The following is a 23232-nucleotide window of genomic DNA, read 5'->3' on the forward strand; positions in this document are numbered from 1 at the left end:
GTGCTGAGTGGACGGCGAGTCCTCCTGTGACTGGGAAGGCTGATTGCAGGCTGTGGGGTTTCCGAGGTTGGGGGCAGGGAGGCAGAGTGACCCCCTGCCCTCCTGCTGAGGAAGAGGGACTCGTTGTCATAAGGATCACCGGGAGGCTGCTGTGTAGCAGGGAGGCCTTGAATGCTGGGTCCAGGGGTTCCAAGTGGGCACTGGTGACTGCGTCCCTCCCCCACCCCGTGCGCCCCAAACGTTGCTCCAAGGATGTGTGCATAAATTAGAAATTTTGTCTCCATTTGCAGTGCATTCAACACTGGCCAGAGAACTAGTGCTAGGAGTACCAGTTCAGCTCCCCAGCTCTTTGGCCTGGATGCGCTGGGGACCCTCTGGACACATCATTCGCCGTCTGCTTGGCGATTTAGCCGGAGGTCTGACCAGGGCTGGGGTTTCTGGCTGGGGCAGGGCTGCACTGTGGCTGGGCACCTTTTCTCGGGAGTGGGGGCTAACGGGCCACACAGGAGACGGGCTGTGTTGGTGGATCTGCCTGCTGGGCGGATCCCAGGGAACCTCATGCCACCCTGAGATGAAACACAGGATCCAGAGGACAGGACGGCTGTTTTTGTCGTTGTGGGGAGAGGGACCCAGCCAAGTTCTGGGGGTGCCTCTGTGGATTTCTGTCTGATGAGACAGGGGAGGGAGGGGAAGACCTGCGAGGGATTTTGCTGGTCTGAGGGGCTCAGTTTGGAGATTTTAAGAAGCTCTAATGAGAAGAGTCACCCTGCCTTTGTGAAGCTTATGTATAAATTATACATAAACGTCAGGGTCCCTTTAAAGAATCCTCCTCGTCTTTGGAGAAGTGTGAGGTTCAGAAGACAGGGCTTTCCCCCTTTCGTCCCAGGTCCAGCTTACTGAGCCAGTTTTGTAGATCTCACGTTTTCTCTCTTTGCCCTGCACCCCTCTCCAGGGTCCCAGAAAGCCCGTCTTCCTCACCATCGGGTCACACTCAGGGGTGTCTGGACAGCTCGGATAAAGGGTTTTTTTTTTTTTAATTCCTTCATCATTCAGCCAGTGTTCCCTGAATGCCTGCTCTGTCTCGGCTGCTGCGGTGTCTGAGCTGAGTCTGAGCCATGACTGGGGTTTCTCCCTCTGCTGAGGTTTTGCTTTGCAGTCAGTGTTTACACTTTTTTTTTTTTTTGAATGGAAAAATTCGAACACATGCAAGGGCAGAGGCCGGTGTCGAGAGCCCCATGTCTGCGTCTCGCTGGCTGCAGTCACCGCTCCATCATCCAGTTCGACTGCACGTAGGGGACATCCTCATTTCCGGGCAGACCAGCCTTAGGGATAACAGCCAAGTCCCAGAAGGGTCAGACGGGGCTTTGGGGCTTTGAAACTGTGCTCTTGTTTCCTCGGCGGCTCTGACATTAGGGTATGGGGTGTCCCGGGACCACCTGCTCTGAAGGCGGTGAGGGACTCTGTCCCATGGGTGGGGGTGTGGACACCACATCCCTGGCCCCTCATTTCCTGCAGAGCCTCAGGGGGGCCACGCAGAGCGGGAAGACAGGCCATTTGAACAGAGTAGTTAGACTTTTTTCTTTTCTTTTTTTCTTGAACGGGGTAGGGTTTTGTACAAGGCTTAACTTTGGGGGAAAGTCATTTGAACCGCTAAAAATAAGTTTGTGGGCCACTCTTATAGAAGCAGATTGGGATGGTTTTCTCCTGTCCCCTCCTGCCCCGTCCTCTCCCCAGCACGCTTCGGCAACCCTGTGGAGGGAGACAGAGGTTAGGAGCAGGGTTGAGCGGTGGCATCCAAGACAGTGCTGCCCGAGTTGCGGGGCGCTGGGTGCGAGATGTGGTTTTAACCATCACGTTTTGGGTTTGGGGGTGTGGTCTCAATTTTCTCCCCTGGAAGGTGCGTTTGAAGGATCCTTGGGGAATTTTCTCCTTGGGTTGAACTATGCTTCTTCGCTAGCCAGATTAAATAGCTGTGTTCAGACAAAGCGGAAAAGTGGGGCTGGCTTTCCTTCCTTCAGCCACGGGGAGACCCAAGATGATCAAGTTTTGTCTTGGTGTAACTGTTTCCCCTGAATTTTTTACAAGACAAAGCAGGTAGTACCTGATCTTCCTGGACCTTGTAGCGGTGGGAGGCTGTCTCTTCGAGGCTCAGAGTGTATACAGCAGGAGCTAATGCGGGATTCATTGCCCTGTAGGTGGGAACCGGGCTGGGGGGCTGCAGTTTTCCTGAGTCTCAGTAGCTCTGGTATCGTCGTAGGCAGGTACAATTGTGGAGGTTTCTTGGGTGAGCGGCTCATGAGCTGAATTTTGAGGATTGGACAATCTCATGTGGTGTGCTCTCACTGAAGCGGCATGGATTTGTAAAGCACCTGTTGAAGGCTGCCTGGGCAGAGTCTGGGGCTGTGCGGAGGATGCAGAGGTGAAGCAGCCAGTGCCAGTTGTTCCATCCGGGCCCGAGGCTGTGTGCATCCCCGGCGGACCTGCACACGTGGACCACCTTTTCCTCCTGGATTTAGACCAGTTTGCTTCGGGTTTACTGAGCACCTGCTGTGTGCCGGCAGGCACCGTTCTCAACACTTTCCATGAGTTAACTTATATTGCTCCCAAGAACCCCATTGAGTAGGGTTTATTATGCCCATTTTACAGATGGGAAGACTGAAGCACAAAAAAATCAAATCATTTGCCTGGGATCACACAGCCAAGAAGTCACTCTGGTCGCAGACCCAGCCTGTGCTCTGAGTCACTGCCCCACACGGGCTCTGAGCGTGAGAAGGCTTATGATCTGGCTGGGATGGGGAGTGGGTCCAGAGGCAGTGGTCGCAGGGATACCACACCGTGTTAAGTTCTGTGATACGGGTGTGCCCGGGATGCTTCGGGGGGTGATGAGGGAGAACTTTCTGGAGGAGAGCAGGCCTTAGCCAGACAAAGGAGAGGGCCCAGGAAAGGTGCCCTTAGGTGGAGGAGGTGCAAGAGCTGAGATGGGGAGAGGAGGACTGGTTCAGGAGGTGCTGCGATGCAAGGTCGAGGTGGGTCTAGCCTGGCTTCGCTGTGTCGCGAGCCTGGGCCGGCCCTGCGCAGGCGCTCCATGGAGGTTGAATGAGCCAAGTGTCATTAGCAAGGCCAGGACACTGGACGTCCTGAGTCTTGACTTTTTCCCTTCAGGAGCAACCAAGACAGCTAGAAATTGTCCTCAAGCATCCCCTGGATATTTTCAACATCTCTGCTGAGCTGTGAGAAGGTTCGGATGTGTCGGCTGAATCCTACCTTCCCCGCCCCCTTAAATAAACAAGACGGCTGGCCAGCTCAAGCGAGCTGGCAGCGCTCGTTCTGCAGCAGCTGTCCTAGAAGCTCCTGAAGGCTCCACTTGTCAGTATCTTGACTCCCACTGCCCACCTTCTGCGTGTCCAGAGGGGTGAGGTCCGAAGAATGAGACCCCTCTTTGGTTCATAAACAAAAGGAGAGGGAGGGAGATTCGGGCAATGAAGGGCAGGACCCCGGGCACTCACTTCTGCTCTTTGTCTAGTCAATCACAGAAAGAATTTCAGAAAACTACCACCTCCTTCCTGGGTTTCCCTCAGCCAGAGTGGAGCATAGATCTTCTTACATTGTCATGTTTCTTTTTGAGAAAAATCAGCCTTAAGCATCAGACTTTAATTACCTTCCCGAGGGACACTTCCTGTGGATATTTCAAGTGACAAGTGGCTGAGGTCGTGCTCCCAAATAAAATGAGGGTTTTAAACTGGGTCACAAACTGAGACGCCCCCAGGGGCCAGGAAGGAGGCACAAATGTCGCAGTGGGTGGAAGGCTATGGGGGCCGGGGGGACTGTGGAGGAGCGGCATGGGTATGTCCTGTACAAGGGGGTGGCCTCTCTTGCCAGAGATGTGGAGGCCAGCGCATTACAGTCCACTTCTTTCTCCTCTAAGAGAAGCCAGGAATCCAGATTTTTTTTTAAGTAGGTAAATGACTTAGTGGGTTTTTTGTTTGTTTGTTCTTAGAGAAATAGCACAGAATAGAATGTCTGTGCCCTCCCTGCACAGACGAGGAGGGTAAGGCCAGAGGCCAGTGGAGTCACATAGCTTGGGGCTTAGGGCGCTGGGACCAGACCTGTACCTGCTGGCACCTGGCCTGATGGTGCCACATCCTGGGTAAGGCAGCAGGGCTGGGAACCAACTCAGCAAATTCCACTGCACCCAGAGGGCCAAAGTCCTGACAATCCCACCCACTCCCCATAGTCTCCGGTGAAAGGCACCTTCTGAAGAGTCAGCATTCAGGACTGCCTGTCGGGCACCGGGCGCAACGAGCTGCCCTAGGTTGTCTCTAGGGATCTGACTACGCGCCTGGCATCTTTAGCCTCATTCTGCAGATGAGGAAACTGAGACCTGGGGGCTCAACTAACTGGAGGGGGTGGGGTCTGATCCCTGAGCCTGGGCTTCTGACCATCGCCCGTGTACAGCAGTGAGAAGTGTGTTTCACCCTCGACCCAGTGCAAGCGGACTTGCCCTCAGGTGGCAGTGTGTCCTCGTGCTGACTGACCCCCAGGGCATCACCTGCAGTTTGGGGAACCTGGCGTGGAGGTCGCTGCCACCCTGCTGCCCTCCTGGACGGGAGCCTCGAGAGCACAGGCAGCTCCACCCGTGGAGGGACTGCTCCTCTGCTCACAAGGTTGCTGACTAATTCTCTTTGCAAACGGTTCAGTTTCACATGCTTGAGTTTCCAGTAACTACGTGGGTGGATTTGTTTCATTTAAGGGGAAAACAAAACAAAACAAAATATGGAGGGGGTTTTCTTTCCCAAGAAGAGGACTCGCCAATTATGGGTTTACTGCATGTGGCTCCGGGCATCCCGGGGCCTTTCGGCAGCCAGCGGGGCCTCTTGGCAGGCGGGCTCTGAGGTGGAAATCGCTTAGTCATTTACCAGCAGGGACCAGGTGCTGGAGGTCAGGGAGGTGCAGCGGCCACCGGGTCCTGCAGAGGGAACAGGGACCTCCTTGCTCAGCCCAAACCCCATGGGGTGGGGGAGGGGATCTGGGGAAGGGAAAGATGCCAGGTGAGACAGCTGGCCTCACCTGCCCTGGGACTCGCTGCACCTCCCAAAGGACTGGGCCTGGGAAGGAGACACTGCCCAGCTGGCTGGGCCACCTGCTTCAGGTGAGTTGGAGATGGTGGTGTGCCCAGGGGCAAGGGACGGGGTGTGTGTATGTGTGTGTGCGCGCGCGCATGCTCTGCTGGTAATGTCTGAACGCTGGTTTGGCGTGGGCACTGGCCAAGCAGAGCAGACCTGGCATTGGTGTTCGGTCCTGGGACTACTGCCTGCCAGGTATGACCCCTTTTGTTGCTGGGTGGTAAGGGGGCGTGGTCGTGGCAAAGGGGCTGATCAATGCAGGGGCACCCAGGGGCTCAGGGAAATCACTATTTACCAACAGGTCTGGGAGTGTTTGGGGATCTCACAGCCCACGTGTATCCCTCTGCCTCGGAGCACAAACACACCATTCTGCTGGGTGGCATCTATGATCCACGATTTCTTCTCTGGAGGCTGCGGTCCCAGAAGCTGCCTCTAGTCTGGGAGCCCAGGCTGGAGCAGTTATGAACCTGGCCTGGGAGTCAGATGGAGGAGGCTGGAGTCCTGTTCTGGTACTTCCTGCCTCTATGACCTGGGCCTTAGCATGCCACCTGTGAAATGGGGGTGTAAGAGGTCCCAGTGGATGGAATGAGTTGACCTTGTGAGCTCCCAGGTGCCATAACTGGGATCCAAAACCTGAGGTGGGGTGGGGCCTTACTGCCCACGCATCTTCCTGCTGCAAGGAACATGTCTTGGAATTTATAATCCTTAATCCTGGCCTTTGAGTGCTTGCTTTGTGTGCTTTCTGGAAGGGGAGAAGGGTGAATATATAGTAACTCTCAAGCTATATCATGTTAGGCAGAGGGTAATAAAGGCAATGAGAGGCAAGTAGAGTTCTGGAGGATTTTGATGAGGGTCAGCTGGTGAATCCAGGAGGGCTTCCTGGAGGAGGTGATACTGAAGCCGGCCCTTAGGACATGTAAGGACTGAAGAGGGAGGAGGCAGGAAAGTAGGAAAGAGATCTTTGGGGGAAGGGGATGTGCGTATGCTTAGGCGCTTCGATGGTACTCGGTGTGTAGTAAGCACTTCATAAATACTGTCGTCGAAATCAGCATGACTCCCAGGTTTCCAGTTTAGGTGTCTGGGAATCTGTTTTTATGGATGTGGAAACTGAGGCTGGAAGAGGCCGAGTGATTTGTCCAGGATCCAAGGTTGGAAGCCAGAACCAAAACTCATTGCTTTCCCATCAAGAAGTGAAGGGGTAAAGTGTGTGTATGTGCGTGTGTATGTGTGTGTGTGCACGTGTGTGTGGGGTGGAGATTTTCTGGCCACCAGGTGGAAGAGACAGTCTCACAGCCGCACGCAGCTGATTTCCTGTGGCGAGGGGACCGGTTCTCCTGAGCCCCTGCAGTTCCGCGGGCTTCTCGGTTGACTGCGTTTATTTTCCGTCGGCCTTCCGTTCATCCCACACGTTCGCCAAGGGCCTTCGATGCCGGGCTCTCTCCTGCCCTGGTCGCTGCTGGGGCGTGCAGACAGGAAACAGGGACACGGGCGAAGGCCTGAGGGGAGTCCCGACCGTTGTTGGGTTTTTGTGCCCCGGCTCTTCTGGAACTTCCCGATGCCCAGGTTGGTACGAGGGTCTGACCGAGCGTCCCACGGGAGCCAGGGGAAGTGGTGGACAGTCGTGCCTGTGACAGCCAGGTGGGGACCACAGGAAGCCACTGCTCTCACTCTCCCTTTCCGGGCAGGTGATTTTGAGGCAGGTGCATCGTGGGGAGGGATGGCGTTTCCTGTGGCCTGGTGAGGGAGGCCCCGAGGGGTCTGGGCTGAGTTGGTGAGGGGTGAAGGTGGGTGTGGGCACCCAGAGGCCCGTGATGCCCCTGGGTCCTTGGGAGGTGGTCCTTGTGCCTCCCCAACTCTGGTCCTTCCCGGTCTCACTGCCCCTGCTGTCTGTTCTCTTGGGCCCCTGCCTCTTTGTGTTTCCTCCCCAGCATCTCCTGAGCACAGCATCTCCAGGCGCTGGGGGACATGGCCCTCCGGTCATGTTCCTCCTTTTCCCTAAGGCCACCCCACCTCCACTTTCAGGCGTCCAGCATCCTGGAAGACCATGAGTTCTGATTCTGGCTATCGACCTGGATCCTGGACAGATGACTTAGCCTCTCTGAGCCTCAGTTTCCACGATTGTAGAAATGGGCATGAGGATCACCGCAGGGACTAAACAAAGGACTGGCTGAAGCGTGGCTGGTGCCTCGTAGGCCATTGTTGCCTTCATTCAGAGAATTGTGCCTTTGTCATCTAGCAGTGTGGGCAGCTCACCCAGGTCAGGGCCTCTGCCAGGCTCTGGTACAGCAGGGACCCCCTGAGGAGTCTCCATCCGTTGAGGGGACAGTCATATGAGCTGTAGCTACAGCACAGGGACTGGTGCAGGGGAAAGTTCCAAGGAAAGACTCTTGCCAGGAGCCCAACCTTGGCCAGGAAGGGAGGTCCTGAAGAGTAGGGAGGGGCGGGGAGCTGAGGGGACAGTGCGGGGAGGGCAGCCAGCAGCAACATCGTGTGGGCTGCAGGGCAGTGTGTGGGTATGGCAGGCTGGCGAGAGAGGCAAACGGAGGCCCAGCCTGGGAGCCACCAAGGCCACAACGTGGGGCTCGCCTTGTCCGTGAGACACGCTCCACCCCATCAGGCCAGGGCCTCACCCGCAAAGGCTGCTCCGCCTCGGGAGCACTGGAATGCAGGGGCCAGAGAGGAGGCAGGTGGAGGGACAAGGACAGCTCTGGGCCCTGCTGCTGCTCCCCGCCTCGGGACCCCCTGAAGTCAGGTTGAGACAGTCTTGGGTTCTGGGCTTGGTGAAGTCCTGGCCTGTGAGGCTGATGTGAGCAGGGAGAAGGCCTTACTGTGGAGCAGCCCCAGGTGGCCACCCGGATCAGAGAGAGGGGGTCGCAGGGCGGGAAGGGGCAGAGTGAACCTGGATGACAGTGGTGGAGGCAGTGAATTTTATGTAGCTTTGAAGTGCGGGCCCTCCCGGGCCCAGGCGCGACTGGTGCGATTTGGGTGGGGGTTGTTGTTGGTAGGGCCACCTCTCAACGGGGGGCTTCAGAGCACTGTCCAGCCTGGTGGTTGGAGGCAGGACAACCTGGTTTCCATGAGCTCCTGAGTCCACACCCCTGGTCCTGGGACTGCCAGAGCTGCTGCCTTCTCACCTTTTCTGTCCCCAGGGATCCCGTCCCAGACTTCCTGGAAAGACCCCGTCTGGGCCTGGCCCCGGGCCGCCACCTGCGGCCTGGTCCTGGGGTCAGAGGTGGGCCTCTCCTTCTCAGAGGGAGGAGGAGAGTCCATACTTCAGGCCCGTTGGATCAAATGACTTCTGTTGTGGTGGCCAGACTGACCTGCCAGGACAGGGCCAGAGGTCTCTGCTGAGGACCCTGACGTCCCGGTGGTGTTTGTTTCTCACTGCTTCTGGGCACCCTCCCCCAACTCTGGTTCCTCTTTGCCTCCCTCTCAAATTTACACAGCAGATGCCTCCTTCTACAAATATTTACTGGGCACCCACTGTCTGCTATTGTTCTAGGCCGGGGGGGGGGGCGGTTACAGCAGGAGCAAGACAGACTGGAGGGTGATAATTAACCATTATTGTCTCTGGGACAGGACTGCCCTCTGTGACTCCAGGGTCCACCCACAACACCTCCTCCCTCCCTACCCCAGCCAGGTGGGTTCACCCCACATCGCTGAGGGAACAGGCCGCACACAGCTGGGTCTGGTCTCTGCATTCAGTGCCTGGCCTCGGGGCTTGTAAGGAATCCAGGAGGCACTATGAGAGTCCTGGGGGTGTGGTGGGAGTCGCTGAAACATCCCCTGGGGCGAGGTCTTGGTTACCAAGGTCAGGTCCTGGTGCCGGCCTGGCACACAGGCCGGAACGGCACTGTGGAAAAGGTGACATCTTTGATCTAATCAGCCCACATTCCATGGTTGTGGGTTGACTGTCTTTCTCCATGAGGGCAGGACCTCCATCTACTGAGTTCGACAAGGTGGGGCACACGGTGGGGCTGAATCAGCCGATTACATTTCAGCCATCACCTTATCCCCACTGTAGGGTCTGACTGCACCCCTGTGTGGCTGTCCCCCACCCCTCCGGCTGAGCATGACCTTCCTTTTGAAGGTGCCCTGGACTGTGGGCTCCATGTCTCTTGTTTCCTTGTGGGGACTTTTCGTTGACGTCACTGGTGCTGTTGGGGCCACACCTCCCATCATGGCTTGTTTTCGTGGGATGGAATTATGGGAAGTTCTACTCGTGAGAGGTTGGCGTGATCAGGAGGGGTCACTCCCCAGGCTCCAGTGGAAGACCCTCCCCCCCTTTTTAAAATAGGCATCTGGCTTCTCCTCTGCTCCATTCACAGTCTCAGTTCCTGAGCCTCTGACCCACTCCCCAGGCCAAGGCAGCGGGACTGATGGGCTGAAAAAGGCAGCAGTGGAATTACAGGTACTGGAAATCATCCCATTTCCCTTTGAACCTTCTCCTTCACACACAGACACACACACAGACACACACACACACACACACACACACACACACACACACACACACACACACACACTAAGCTGAGAAAAGCTCTTAAACCTCCTCAGTTTAGTCTGAGAGACATCGCAGGCGGTGGGCCTTAAACATTTGCATTCCTTGGGCTTAGCCGGTTCTTTGGCGTGTCGAGTTTCTGGGTTAGTGGTACGTGGAGGGTGAAGCCAGAAGTCTTCACAAAGAAAACATGTGTGTGTGGTGGAATTCCAAATATCCCAGATGGCACGGAGGGGCCCCCAAGTACCAGAGCCCGTTCTGCGGGGAGAGCAGGCCCTGTGCTTGATCTAAACTTGCCCTGACCTGTTAGTCATCACCTTGGTACCCGGGAGGGAGGCATTTCAATAGTTCGGTTCTCAGACCTTTTGTGCACACTTACTATTCAGCCAAAAAATGGGTCAGAGAGCCATTCCAGAAGCTCGACACCCGTGCAGGAGACAGAAGCTGGAGGCTCACTAATGCTCTCTCATCACATCTATGACTCATCGGGAGGAAGGTTCGCCATTTGTACTGCGCTGCTGGTTGTGGCTGTAATGAGCCTTGGGCTCCAGAACCAGCCCAATTTCAGTGATGTTAAGATGTGAATCACTCAGTGTCACGAGAGGAGATGGGATGGGGGCACTGGCCTGGCGGGAGGCATTGCTCAGTTCGTGGAAGAGGTTTGTTCAACTGCAGTAGGTACCTCAGGGGGCAGAGGCGGGCTGGGGATGCAGCCCAGCAAAATCCCTGCCAGTGGGCACCATGAATCCAGTGGTCACTGGGTGTGGCCCCATTCTGGTCATTTATTTGCTGCAGCCTCTCAGCCCCTGGAGGAACAGCTGTGATGAGTCTGTGGTCCAGGTGGCAAAGGCCATCCCAGGTAACTCCCACCTGGGAATAACATCAGGTGGGGGATTTTAGTACCTACTCTCTCTGAGCTGCCATCCTGTGAGGGTCTTGAGTGGCTCTTTATTAACAACCCAAACCCCTGGGGCTTAGTCCCTGGCGACTGGGCTCCTTCTCTGTCCTAGACTCACCTCTGTAGCTTCTCGTCAGCCAGCACTCAGTAGGGACCAGGCAGGGACACATGTGCACCAGCATCATCTCACCCTCCAGTGCCCTGTCCCTGTGAGATAGATATGGTTATTGTCCCATTTTGCAGTTGGGGAAGCTGAGGCTGAGAAACTCCCAAGTCAGAGCTGGGCTTTGAGCCCAGGGCTGTCAGCTCTGAAGCCCCTGCCTGTTTCTCGCTCTCGCAGATTGTCCACAGATCCTCATTTGTCATTCCTCCCCAGTTTGCACCATAACTTGGCCTGTTGGTAAGTGACTTGCTGGTTGATTGAGAAGGGGTGTCTGTGAATAAGACCCAGGGTGGTGAGTGTTCCTCAGGGCCTCATGAGAAATGGCATGATTGCTGGGGAAAGATGTGCTTATGGGGTCCTGGGCCAAATTCTGGTGAGGCCAGGACCTCCTCGGTTCCACTGAGGGTGAAAGTTGGCAGGATATTCCAGAGGGTCAGGAGAACCAGTGCAGATGTACATCCGGTCCTGGACACTCCGATGGTCAGCAGGAGCCAAGGTGCAGCAGTGGGGGCCCCCGTGAAGGAGGAGCGTGCTGCTGCCTTGGACCGTCAGACACCTCGGCCCTCCCCCCAGCCCTCTTTCCTTTGTTGTCTGGCTGCATCAGACGTCTGGGTTTGCAGGGAGGTTCCTGAATGGGCTTTGGAAATAGGTCACTCCCTTCCCGTGCCGCCGGCACTGACCCACATGTGACCTTCCCCGTGGTGACAGTGTCTGGCCGTCACTCTTTGATGCTGTCTGTGGAGGGGCAGCGAGTATGGGGGGGCGGGGCGGGCACCCTTCCCCTACTCTGGCCTTCGAGGACTTCGCTGCCTCTGCGGCAGTGCCTGCCGGCCCTCCTCCCCTTGGCCACACTGGAAAGGGGAAATCCACGCTCCCGACCCTCCGTCTGAGCATCCGACCTTTTCCGCTCCGTGAGGTGCCCTGGCTGGGCCTGCGGCTTTGACTGTCTCGATGGAACAGACTGATTCCTGCTGAGCCAGAGCCGAGGGGGGCTGGTGGCCCCGATTTGGCCCCTCTCCGGCCCCCAGCCCCTCTGCCTGGCTCAGCCTCAGATGTTCCTTCCTCAGAATGGCTGGGGTTTTTCCGTTTCTCCACTGGCCAGCTTGGGGAGCCGTCCCTCAGGGACCATTGGCGGAGGCGGTGGTGGAGCTCGGAAGAGGCTCGCTGTATGGCCCAGGCGCCCAGGCTGACCCCGAAGGTCAGCGCTCCAATGTGGCCCAGTGCCTGGAGTCAGCGCTGGGCAGCGTGGCCCCGCACCTGAGCCTGAAGCCCTGTCTGCAGTGGAATGCTTAGTTTGGGCTTCATTTTGAAGCTCCGTGGACGGGAGAACACCAGACCCGTCTCTCTCCAAGGAGGTGGTCTCTTTCTCACGCCTGGCTGCCCCTGTGTCTCCAGGCACTGAGAGCCCAAGCTGGGCAGATTCTGGGGAAGTGACCTTTGCAGAATCCTGAAGGCCTCCTGGGCCCCAGCGAGGCAATACTTCATCCACGCCATCGACGTCCCGCTGCTGGGCTCCCAGTGTGGCGAGCAGTTCATTTCTCCTGCCATGCTCACACAACCAAGCACAAGTCCCCAGAACCGTGGGACTGGGCCTCTTCCCTCCCTCCTCTGGGGTCCTTCCTCCCCGTGGCCAGCAGGAAATTCGGGGGAACTTTTCCTGCAGGAAGGAGAACCAGGATACAGACCCCAAAGAGGAGGTCATGTGCAGGCTTGACGTGTAGTACCAGCCCCTCTTGGCTGCCTGGATCCCTCCTTGGGCATCCTGGTTGCCCTGTTCAGTCACAGTTCCTAGGGTTTTTTTCCCCATTTCTTTTTCCCTAGTTTTTTAGGCCGCATCTTTTTTGTGTGTCAAAGTAGGGGACCGAATCCCTGCTGTGCAGTCACACATTCCTGCTTTCCTTGGTTAGTTGGCATATTGGATACAGCTGGGGGGGGCTCCAGGTGGGCAGTGCTTTGCAATGGATCCACCGCAGGCCCAGTGCCAGCACGTAGTGGGGCTCACAGCAATTCCTGGCATCTGTGACTGTGTCCTAATTAGCATCATCACATCTGCTGCCCTCCTCTGTGGCGGGTTCCACTGTGGGTCCGGTGATCAGCACGTAGTAGGTCCTCAGTGAGGTTTCGGGGAATGTCCCTCGCTGTCTTCCGTGGTGTGTCCTGGTGCCCATCCTCGGAAGGGTGGGCCCGGAAGGGCTGGGGTCCTGGATGCTGTGTACCCGGCCAGGAGGCCAGCCCAGCTGGGGACGGGTAAAGTCAAGACAAAGGCCTGGTTGTGCCCTCAGAGAAAACCCAAACCTGGGTTTCCCTGAGGCTGAAACTGCCAGTGCCCGGCCCGCCTTGTTCCCATAAAGGGAACTTTGTATGTGGCTCCCGGCAGAGGAGGAGACAGCCAGCGTCTCCCGGCGCCCAGACTCTCCCTGGGAACGGGTGTGACCACTGCGCGCTGCAGTGATAACTCCTGTGACCCTTGACCTCTTAGAGCCAGACGACATCAGGCCAGACAGTGAGTTTGGGACAACAAATCTGTTCTCCGTGTCTTGGGACCAGCATCGTCGGAGCCAGACCAGACACATTCTTTCTTGGAAAACCGAGTGGGTGGGGGCAGCAGGGACAGGGCTGCGATGCCGGCATCTTGTGAGCGGGTCTGCGTCAGCCCATCTGGAAGCCAGCCCCCCACCCGTGGCTGCCCCCTGAATGGAGGGCTTGTGTGGGCACTCTGGGGCCCCAGGGCTGGTAGTAGCTGGTGGAGCTGTGTCTGCTCCCACCGCTGACTCGGGGTTTTCCAGAAAAGAGCAGCCCGTGCAGGAGAGGGGAAGAGTGCCCTGTCTCTGGGCTCCGGCTGGCCTGGCTCCCTGGGGATGGTTTGGGCGTGTAGGGGTGAGCTCTTGCCATATTCGGGGACTGAGTTCTCAAGGAGTGAGAGGCCTGTGGGTCAACTGAGGGAAGGATCCAGAGCAGGTTGGGGACAGACAGATGGACACCTGACCACCCCTTTAGGAAGGTGGTGTAGGAGGGGACCTGTATCTGTGGCGCATAGTGGTTCGAGCAGGTGGCTTCACAGAATGGAAAGAGCCCCTCCCGCGTTCAGCAGGTATTCACTGAGCACCTGCTATGTGCCGCGTGCTGCTCCATGCCCAGACCTGTGGAGGTCACCTCCACAGAGGTGACCAAGACACCTGTCCTTATGAAGCATGATTTCGTATAGGGGGACAGGTCCTAAGCAGACAACTGGATGTCATAGGAAAGTGTGGGAGCAGGAGTGCTGAGGGCAGAGGACGGTGGCCATTTAAAGGAGGGTGGCTGGGAAAGGCCTCGCTGATTGGGCATCCTTTGAGCAGAGGCCTGCTGGAAATGAAGGCATGGCTGTCTGGGTCCCCAGGCTCAGTGTACCAGGCAGAGGGCTTGCTTGGGAAGTGCAGAGGCCCTGAGGTAGGAGCTTGGCACGTGCCAGGAATGGCAAGAAGGCCAGTGAGGCAGGACAGCGTGTGGGAGGAGATGGGGGCGAGGGGCATGGAGGTGCAGGAGGCTGGGCTGTGAGGGCTGTGGGGCCCCGTGAGACACCTGCTTTTCACTGAGTGGAACCACGGAGCAGTCAGGGCAGAGGAAGCCGGTGCTGAGGCCCGAGAGGGAGCAGTGAGGCCGTGAGGGTGGCCGGGTTCTGGATGGATTGAAGATCCAGGGTTTGCTCCAGGACTGGCTTGAACTTTTGTCCCATCACTCACACAGGATGTGGCCAGGGATAAGGTGGGCCACCCTGAGGCAGGGCTGCCCCTCCTCCAGCAGACATCAGTCCTGCTGTGTGCGAGGTGCTGGAGCAGCCTGGTCCCTACCTGCAAGGAGGGACAGACAGGCAAGAATATCAGCGGTCACAGCCTCTCTCCCCCCGGATTGAGCTGACCAAGGGCCAGGGCGTGGCTGCTCAGCACATATTTGGGGAAGGAGTGAACGACCAGAACACACAGGTACAAAAGAGTAGGACACAGCATAGAGGCATCTAAATGACACTGGGGAGAGGTCAGAAAGGCTTTCCAGAGGGAACCTGAGTCCAGTTGCAAAGTCCAAATGGGGAAAAAACCTGATAAGAAAGTCTGGATGTTCCAGATGGAAGAAACAGCATAAACAAAAAAGTAAAGTCTTTAAAAAGCTTGGCTTGTTGGGTTGGTTAGAATTTTCCAGTTGCAAGAGAGAAAAAACCCAATCCACACAGCCTTAAGCAAAAAGCAACTGGTTTGCTGAACTGTAAGCAGCTAAAAAGTCAAGGGGTTTCAGGCACAGCTGGATCCAGAAGCTCAAACCCTGGCATCAGCAATTACCTCTCTCTCTGTGTAAGTGTCTGTTTTCTTTCTTTTTGGCATCATTTTCAGAAGGTCATTTAAGCAAAAGTCCCAAGATTGGCTCTGACTTGCCTGCAAACTCACTGTCACAGGGGTGGGTGATGCCCTCCTCTCGCAGATCGAGGTTGTGCACCCCTCCACCAGAGCCCGGGGCCAGGAGTGGGGACAGGGGGTCCAAGCCAGAATTGAGCTGCATCATCAGAACAAGAGAAGCCCGGTGCTGGGGCAGAGGGCTCAGGTGCCCACCCCAGCTCATTAGGGAAGATGTGCATCTTTTCATCTGGTGGGTGTTCCGGGGAGGACAGTGGCAGGGAAGGGGGACAGAATGAGGCTGGGAGGGCAGTCAGAACCAGGTCATAAAGCACTTCTACATGTGAGAGTTTGACCATTGTCCTTGAGGTGATAGGCACCAGGTGACCTGTGTGTCTCCTGGATGGCCCCCAGATGGTTTTAAACAGGGAAGCAGCAGAGTCAGATGAGGGTTTGAGAAGGCCAGGACCTCAGGCCGACTCAGCACAGAGCCTGGCACGGGGGCCCCCTCCCCTTCTTGCTTCCTCCTGCTGCGGGCTGTCATGCCCCCCCCCACGCCCCTCTCCATATGAGGCCGTCTGGACAAATTTGGGTGGCTGAGTTGAATCCTATCATTAGCTTTGCCCTCAGCATCCTCTCAGCCCTCATCTTATCCGGAGAGCTGTTTGGTTCACTTCCCTCTTTTAGCTGCTGGCTGATGTTTGTGGCGGATGAGCAGGGTGTGTTTCTAAAAGCAGCCGGCTGCCCGGTGAGGCCGCCTTTTCACTTGGGTGGCCCTGCTTCCTGGGCTGGCACAAAACTCCCTGTAGCTGAATTTTTTTTCTCCATAAAAACTCGAGGGACGATGTATCCTGTCTGCCTGACTCCTCCCGGGAGCAGAGCAGATGCTGTAAGGGGTCTGGGATCCAAGAGGTCAGGCTCACCCACCCACCCCACCCTGTACCTCCAGGGCTGTGTCTGACCCCAGGCGTGTGGCTGGGCTGGTGGCTGGCGTTTGTTGAGGAAAATGGTCAGGCGGAATGTTCTCTGTGGGGCTGAATTTGCTCTTCTCCACCTTTGGTGCTCATGAGATTTCTTGGGTCATGAAGCGTCACTCCACACAGCCACCTGAACTGCCCACAGCCAGTTAGTGGGTGGTGTCCGAGTGGTCACCCAAAGGGCCCCTTGAGCAGTGGCTGAGAAGGTGTGATGGGACCTCGTGCCCCCAGGATCACTGCCTGCGGGTGGCCCAGTGTTTCCCTGGTGGGTGGGCTAGCATGGAGTGAGCGCTGGAGGGCACAGCCCAGAAACTGAGCGGTGGGTCTGAGAACCCTGAAGCTGCCATGCTCACAGGCCCTCCTGCAGCCGCAGTGCCCGCCTTCCAGAACTCTGCCGCCGGGCACGGGCATCCTTGCCTTTCCGCCCTCTGCTTACCAGCCCCGCCACCAGCCGCCTTCCCTACCACCCGCGTGGCAGAGTGGTAACCCCCAGCCGACGGCTTCGAAGGGGCTTTCCTCTTTCCTGCAGTTTAGTCTGCGTCGGTTTAACTTGAGAGACTTACTGCCTCTGAGTCAAAACATAAAAATCCCCCTGGATGCGCCGTGGTGTTTGCCACCTTGGGAGCAGCTGGCGCCTCCTCCGGGGGGGTCCCTAATCCTTCCCTTCCAGCCACAGCCAGATGGGTGAGGCTCCTGGGTCCTGAGACTCCCAGCCTCCGCAGGCCGGGTCCCCAGGGCAGGCGCTCAGAACTGGGTGTCAGGGTGAGTCGCCATCCTCTGGTAAAACTGCTGCTTCCCGCTGGGGGAAGTGCACAGCGCCCTCTGTCCAAGTGCTGTACACGTGGGGCGGGGGTGCCGGGTGACCCTGGGAGCTAGCCGCCTCCAGAGTGACCGCTTCTGAGACTGTATGAGTAGAAATTGGTAGCTTTCTTTTTTTTTTTAATTGAACTATAGTTGATTTACAATGTTGTGTTAATTTCTGGTGTACAGCAAAGTGATTCAGTTATATGTGTGTGTGTGTGTGTGTGTGTATAATAGCCTTTTCATAAAAGGCTATTACAGGATATTGAATAAAGTTCCCTGTATTTTTACTTTTATCTCCTCCTGTTTAATTTCTTCTTCTTTTTTTTTTTGGTATGTATTTCATAACATGTATCATCTATCAATACAGAAGCATGCCAGTATAATGCGTGCACAATATGTCTTTGGGGGGATATATGCTTAAAAGTTTGCAAATCTGGTGCATAACCAAAAAAGGCTAGTGCATTCTGCTGTATATGAGCTCTGGTTTGTGAAGGGAGGGGGCATCACTGGAGTCCAGCAAAGGCTGTGGCAGGGGACATGCATGTACAGGGGACAGAGCGCTGGGCGTGGGGTGGGCAGACGGCAGGACCCTGGCTCTTTCCCATGTTTTGGGCACTGTGTGCCACCTGGATTTGCGGGGCCACGGGTGCTGGGTCTGGTGGAACACGCTTTTAGAGGAGTTTAGGGGAGAGGTTTGGCCCCTTGTAGGCACCATTTCTTAAGGTCTAGATCAAGGGTTAGCAAATTCTAAGGGCCAGATAGGAAATATTTAGGCCTGTTGCAACTACTTGACTCAGCTGTTGTAGTGGGCGTGTGAGTGAGCGGGAATGCCAGAGGCAATGTGTAAACAAAAGGGAATGGCTGTGTGCCAATAAAACTTTATTTGCAAAAACAAGCGATGGCTATGTACCAATAAAGCTTTGTTTGCAAAAACAGGCAGTGGGCCAGACTGGCTCATGGAGTCATTGTTTGCCAAGCTCTGGTCTAAATTAAGAGGACGGGCCTAGTGGAGCCCGGAACCAGCCAAAATTACCCACCTAAAAGCAAGTCCCCAACCTTGCTCCAGTAGACTTCCCCTTGGGGGGACCTGGGGGTATGGTGTGGTCCCACAGAGTTTGCAGAGCAGTAAGCAGCCCCTTCCCTCAGCCTATGGAACACTCAGCTCTGGCTTTCACACCTCTTTTAGAGCCAGGGAAATGTGGCTGTGAGAGTCAGGGATCTGCTCATCAGAGAATCAAAAAACAGCAGAGCCAAGAGAGGTTTGGAGGCCCTTCAAACTGGCATCCCTCGGGATGTGGAGGGAAAACGTGTAGGAGGAACATCCCCTTCTCTTCAAGGGTGGGAACCCCTAGAGTTGAAACCTGCCAAGCTCTTCTCCTGCAGGACTTCTAAGAGCCTTTAAGATGCTGATGGGCTCTGTGACTCTTTAGGAAGGGATATCCTATTTCCCCAAACTCAGAAGCAACTTTTCAGGTGCTTAAGGATCTGTCCAGACCGCCCTGGGGAAGAGCTGATCTCCTGCAACCCTTTATTTTATAGATGTGGAAACCTATCTCCCAGAGAGGCTGAATGTCTTGCTCAGGTGACACAGAAGGCTGGTGACAGTGTTGGGACGTGCACAGGGTTCGTGGCCTTGTCCTGACACAGAGTCACAGATGTGGGTGTCTGGGGTTGTGCTTCTGGCCACATGGGGTTGGTTTTGCCGCAGGGATGCACTGCGTCCTTTTGTCCGAAGCCCGCTCTGTCTCAGGGTTTCCCAACCATGCACGTTGACCTTACGCACAAGGTAATTTTTGATATGGGGCCGTTCTTGCCTGTAAGATATTTAACAATATCCCAGGCCTCCACTCACTAGATGCCCCCCCCATTGTGACCACCAAAAATGTCCCCAGACTTGGCCAAATGTCCTCTGGGGGTAAAATCACCGTGGTTAAGAACCCCTGTTTTATCTTAAGCCAGTCGGTGTGGATCGTTCATTTGCTGGAATTGTTGGTAAATGGTAGAAAGATTTACCCGAGCTCTGGCAGAGTGTAGGAAAGTTCTCTTCGGGGCACAGGGCAAAGGGGGAGACATCCCAGGCAGGTTGCCAGGAGAGTCCTGAAGGTGTGAAACAGCACATGCTGCTCAGTTCTGCAGACCAGTTGAGAGGTTCCTGGGGTGAGGAGAGCACACCTGGAGAGGGAGGCAAAGGTGAGATCCTGAATGGGGGGAGGATGTGCGCGTCACAGTCAGAGGACTTCACGCCAGAGCAGGAGGGGAATGACCTTGCAAGCGGGGAGTGTTCTGGAAAGTCGATGGGTTGGTGGGAGGGGTGCAGAAGGCAGTGGCGAGGAGATCGTTCCAAGAGGTGAGCCTGGCAGCCAACCAGAAGTCAGGCCTTGGCCTTGGATGGAAGGCCAGAAGGACAGTGGGCTGGGATGCGGACGTGTCCAGCGGCAGGGATGTGGAGAACCTTCTGCAGGCAGTGTCACTCTACATTTTATTCTCGAAACTCTGATGCTCTGAAGCTCTGGGAGTTTTTTTCTGGGCCTGATGCCTAGAGTCCAGGGAGGAAGATTGTACTGGATGACAGACAGCTGGTTCAGAGTGGCACAGATCTAGGTGGCCCCACGTCTGTGCAGAGGAAAAGTGAAACCTGATGGTCTGCGTGAGCCTCATGCCACCATTCTGGGTACACAGGGCGTCCTTTCTCACCGAAGTTTTTAAATAGTTGCTGGGTGTCTGAGTTAGGGCACGGGGCAGGGGAGGGTTTGTTTCAAAGTCTAACATGGGCTCACAGAAAGGAAAGGGACCACCCCCCCCCACGCCGGTCAGTTAGGTGTTTAAGGTGATGGAGAACATGCAGAGAGCCCCGGAGGGTCTCCCTGGGTCTGGAGTGGCAGCCTTCCCGGTCGGCAGATGGGGTGAGCTAGCAGGGACACATGTGTGAACCACACTGGGGGCCAGGAGCAGCCGTAAGAGCGAGTGAAGTGTTCAAGAAAGCCTTTCTGTGACAAAGCGGGCTGAGGTCAGTGTGGGAACAGCCTTTGGTGCCCGTCTTGGAAGTTTCGACTCGATCCTCTAAGCAGGAGGAAGCCACAGAAGACGTCAGACCGAGAGCATCAAGATGAGAATCGTGCACGTTTACAGGAGAATGTACGCACGTATCACAGGCGCTCAGTTCGCAAGATGCTCCCAGGAGACGCGGCTCGATCTGAGTCAGCATTGTTAATAGATGCTTGTTCTGCATGGAAAAAACATGGGGTTTTGGTGCTGTCAACCTTTGCCCGTTTCTGTAGGTAATTTTTTCCACAATGAAAATAGCTGCATCGTTCCTAATTATATTGCACACTCATTGTGAGGAAACTGAATGATGCGTGTAAATATGAAGAAATACAAATCACTTGCAATTCTAGGACACCCACGGTAGGATTCTGACAGCTGACCGTGTGGTGCTGATGACGCACACGTGTAACTTCACGTAACGCTTTGCGGGGAGTGTTTTGGGTTTGCCTGCATCCTCTCTGCTGCTTTTTCTGTCCTTCAGTCTCATCCCTAACTGATGTTAACCTATAACATGTCTTTCCGCCCTTTTTAAAAAAATTGTGGTAACACGTATGACAAATTTTACCATTTGTCTTAGTGATCTTGGGCTGCCAAAACAGAATACTATGGACAGAGTGGCTTAAACAGCCAACATTTCTTTCTTACAGTTCTGGAAGCTGGGAAGTCCACGAGCAAGGAGTTGGTAGAACTGGCGTCTGGTGTGAACCCTTTTCCTGGCTTCCAGTCTTACAGTATACTCAGGTGGCCGAGAGAGATCGCTCTCTGGTGTTTCATCTTATAAGGGCACTAATTATATTCACGAGGGTTCCACCCCCATTATCTAATTACCTCTCAAAGACCTACCGCCTAACACCGTCACACTGGGGGGTAGGATTTCAACATAGGAGTTTTGGGGAACACGAACATTCGGCCCATAACATCCTAACCATCTTTGAGTGCACACATCAGTATGTTAAGTACGTTGATGAAGTTGTGCAACCATCATCACCATCCGTCTCCCTAACTCTTTTTATCTTACAAAACAGAAACTCTGCCCCCATTTAAACTACAACTCCCTCATTCCCCCACCCCCAGCCTTTGGCAACCATCATTCTGCTTTCTGTCTCTGAATTTGAGGTGCTCTTGGTACCTCATGTAAGTGGAATCACACAGTATTTGTCTTTTTGCGACGGGCTTATTTCACTTAGCGTGATGTTGTCAAGGCTCATCCGTGTTGTAGCATGTGACAGGCTTTCCTTTTTCAGGGTGAATAGTATTCCATTGTGTGGAGCTACAAGTTTTGCTTATCCATACATCTGTTGAAGGGTATTCCGGTTGCTTCCACCCTTTGGTTCTTGTGAATAATGCTGCTGTGCACACAGGTGTACAAGTATCTGCTCGAGACCCTGCTTTCAATTCTTCTGGGTCTGTACCCTGAAGTGAAAGACAGTCATCCTTTTTTTTTTTTTTTTTTTTGAGGAACCGCCATACTGTTTTCCACAGTGGCTGTGCCATTTTACATTCCCATCAGCAAGGATGTGGGTTCCAATGTCTCCACATCCTCGCCAACATCTATTATTTTCTTGTTCTTTTTGTTTTTACCCTAAGCCTTTTATTGAAGGTTAAGGCACCTCGGCTAGTTCCATACCTTCCTGCCTGCCCAGGCGTATAAGTGTATGTATCTTTTGGGGACACCATTATTTTATTAAAATGGGCTTGGTGGGGAGGGTGTGGCTCAGTGGTAGACCACATGCTTAGCATGCATGAGGTTCTGGGTTCAATCCTCAGTACCTCCATTAAAAAAATAAAATAAATAAATAAATAAACCTAATTACCTCCCCCCAAAAAGAAAATTTAAAATAAAATAAAATAAAATGGGTTTGCCTTTCATATTCTACCCTGCCCTTCTCACTGAAGGCCTGTGGAAATGCCCCCAGGCTCCAGGGTGGCTCTACCTTGTGTTTTAAATTGCCATGTGATGAAGAGTTTGTGGCACAGACGCACCGGAGTTGTCCACTTGATCAGTTGTCTTTGGTGGCAACATGCTTAATTGGGAGTGGCAGGAAATGGTGGTGACTCTGTAATAAACACCTGTACTGATGTACTTGGCACAGGTGCTTTTATTCTTGTGGCGCAGGGGTGGGATTGCTGGCTCGGTCGCCAGTTTGTTTCCCAAAAGCTACAAGATTTCGATTCCACCAGCCATGTGGGTGCCTGTCCCCACCAGCAGTAGGCACCATCTCTCTGTTGACTGTGTAGAAATCTAGGGGGATGCAAAGTGCTAGCTAGCTCACTAGTGCTTAATTTTATGTTTCCCTGTTTCCTGGACAGGTTGGCTGTCTTTTGGTACAAGTTTATTGGCCGTTCGCGTTTAGTTTTTTTCCTAAGTTGCCTCTTCAAGTCCTCTGGACATTTGACTGTTAATCTAAGGACCAGAAGCAAATGTGATAAACTGTGGACAGCTGTTTGTTGTAGGTGTTGAAAGTATGTGTCTCTTTTGTGCATGTTTGAATTACAAATTTTCCAAATTAAAAAAAAAAATAGACTAATACCTAAGTGAGAGGGTTTTAGGAAGACCAGTTGGGGTCAGAGAGGTGCTGGGGGCAGGGAGACCAGCTTGGAGACTTGCAATAGCCTTGTAGGTGATAATGACTCAAACAGTGAGAGTGGGGACAGATTTGGGCAAGTATGGGAGAATTCATACCATTTGGTGATAACGTGGGAAACCAAGGAGATGAAGAATCCAGGGAGATGAGGGGTTTGAATCTGGATGACCGACCAGGAAGATGATGGCAGAACTTGGCAGAGATGCAGAGGCTGGGAGGGGCCGTGGATGAGTCTGTCAGAGGAGGGATCTGTGAGAGTAGGGGGCAGGGTTGCCGTAAGGGTGATGCCATTGGGTGATGCATCAAGTTCAAGGGAAATGTTCCCTGGAGCCACGAGCGCAGAGGAGCCTGTGAAGGGAGGGCCCCTGAAGAACACCTGTGTTTAAGGGGCAGAAGGAGGAAACTGGCCAAGGAGCTGGGCGAGAGCCTTGCAGGATGGGGGGGTACACTGTCGCGGAAAACAGCTTCAAGGTCAAGAACATGGTCAGGATTTTCAGATGCGGTTGCCAGGTAGAGGAGATGCTTTTTTAGGCCGTTCAATTTATCGATTAGGAGGTGGTAACCTTGGAAGACCACTTTTCCCTGAAGTGGCTGGGGCCTGAAGTCAGCTCGCTGGGTTCTGCAGCCCGAGTGCATGAAGGGTGACAGAGGCCACAGGAAGTGTGGGTGGCTGCAGGAGAGGGCCTCGGCCCCGGCCTCTGTGGCAGTCCGGCTTGGCTCCAGCACTCTTCATCAGCACATGTGGATTGAGCTGCCCTTGAGGGCCGTGCCA

The 23232-nt window shown here is 54.8% G+C and overlaps 1 protein-coding gene across 3 annotated transcripts in view; it reads left to right on the plus strand.

Annotated features, from left to right (window-relative positions):
• SPSB1 (splA/ryanodine receptor domain and SOCS box containing 1) overlaps nucleotides 1-23232 on the plus strand; it is a 62278-nt gene that overhangs the window by 9410 nt on the left and 29636 nt on the right. The window contains exon 1 of one of the 3 annotated variants that reach the window (XM_032495134.1): nucleotides 4929-5149. The exons of the other annotated variants lie outside the window; for them this stretch is intronic. The gene's annotated coding sequence lies outside the window, so the exon portion shown is untranslated. Of the gene's footprint in view, nucleotides 1-4928; nucleotides 5150-23232 lie in introns of those variants that run through there. 3 annotated transcript variants of the gene reach the window in all.

The sequence above is a fragment of the Camelus ferus genome, chromosome 13, assembly GCF_009834535.1.
Source record: "Camelus ferus isolate YT-003-E chromosome 13, BCGSAC_Cfer_1.0, whole genome shotgun sequence".
Taxonomy (NCBI): Eukaryota; Metazoa; Chordata; class Mammalia; order Artiodactyla; family Camelidae; genus Camelus; species Camelus ferus.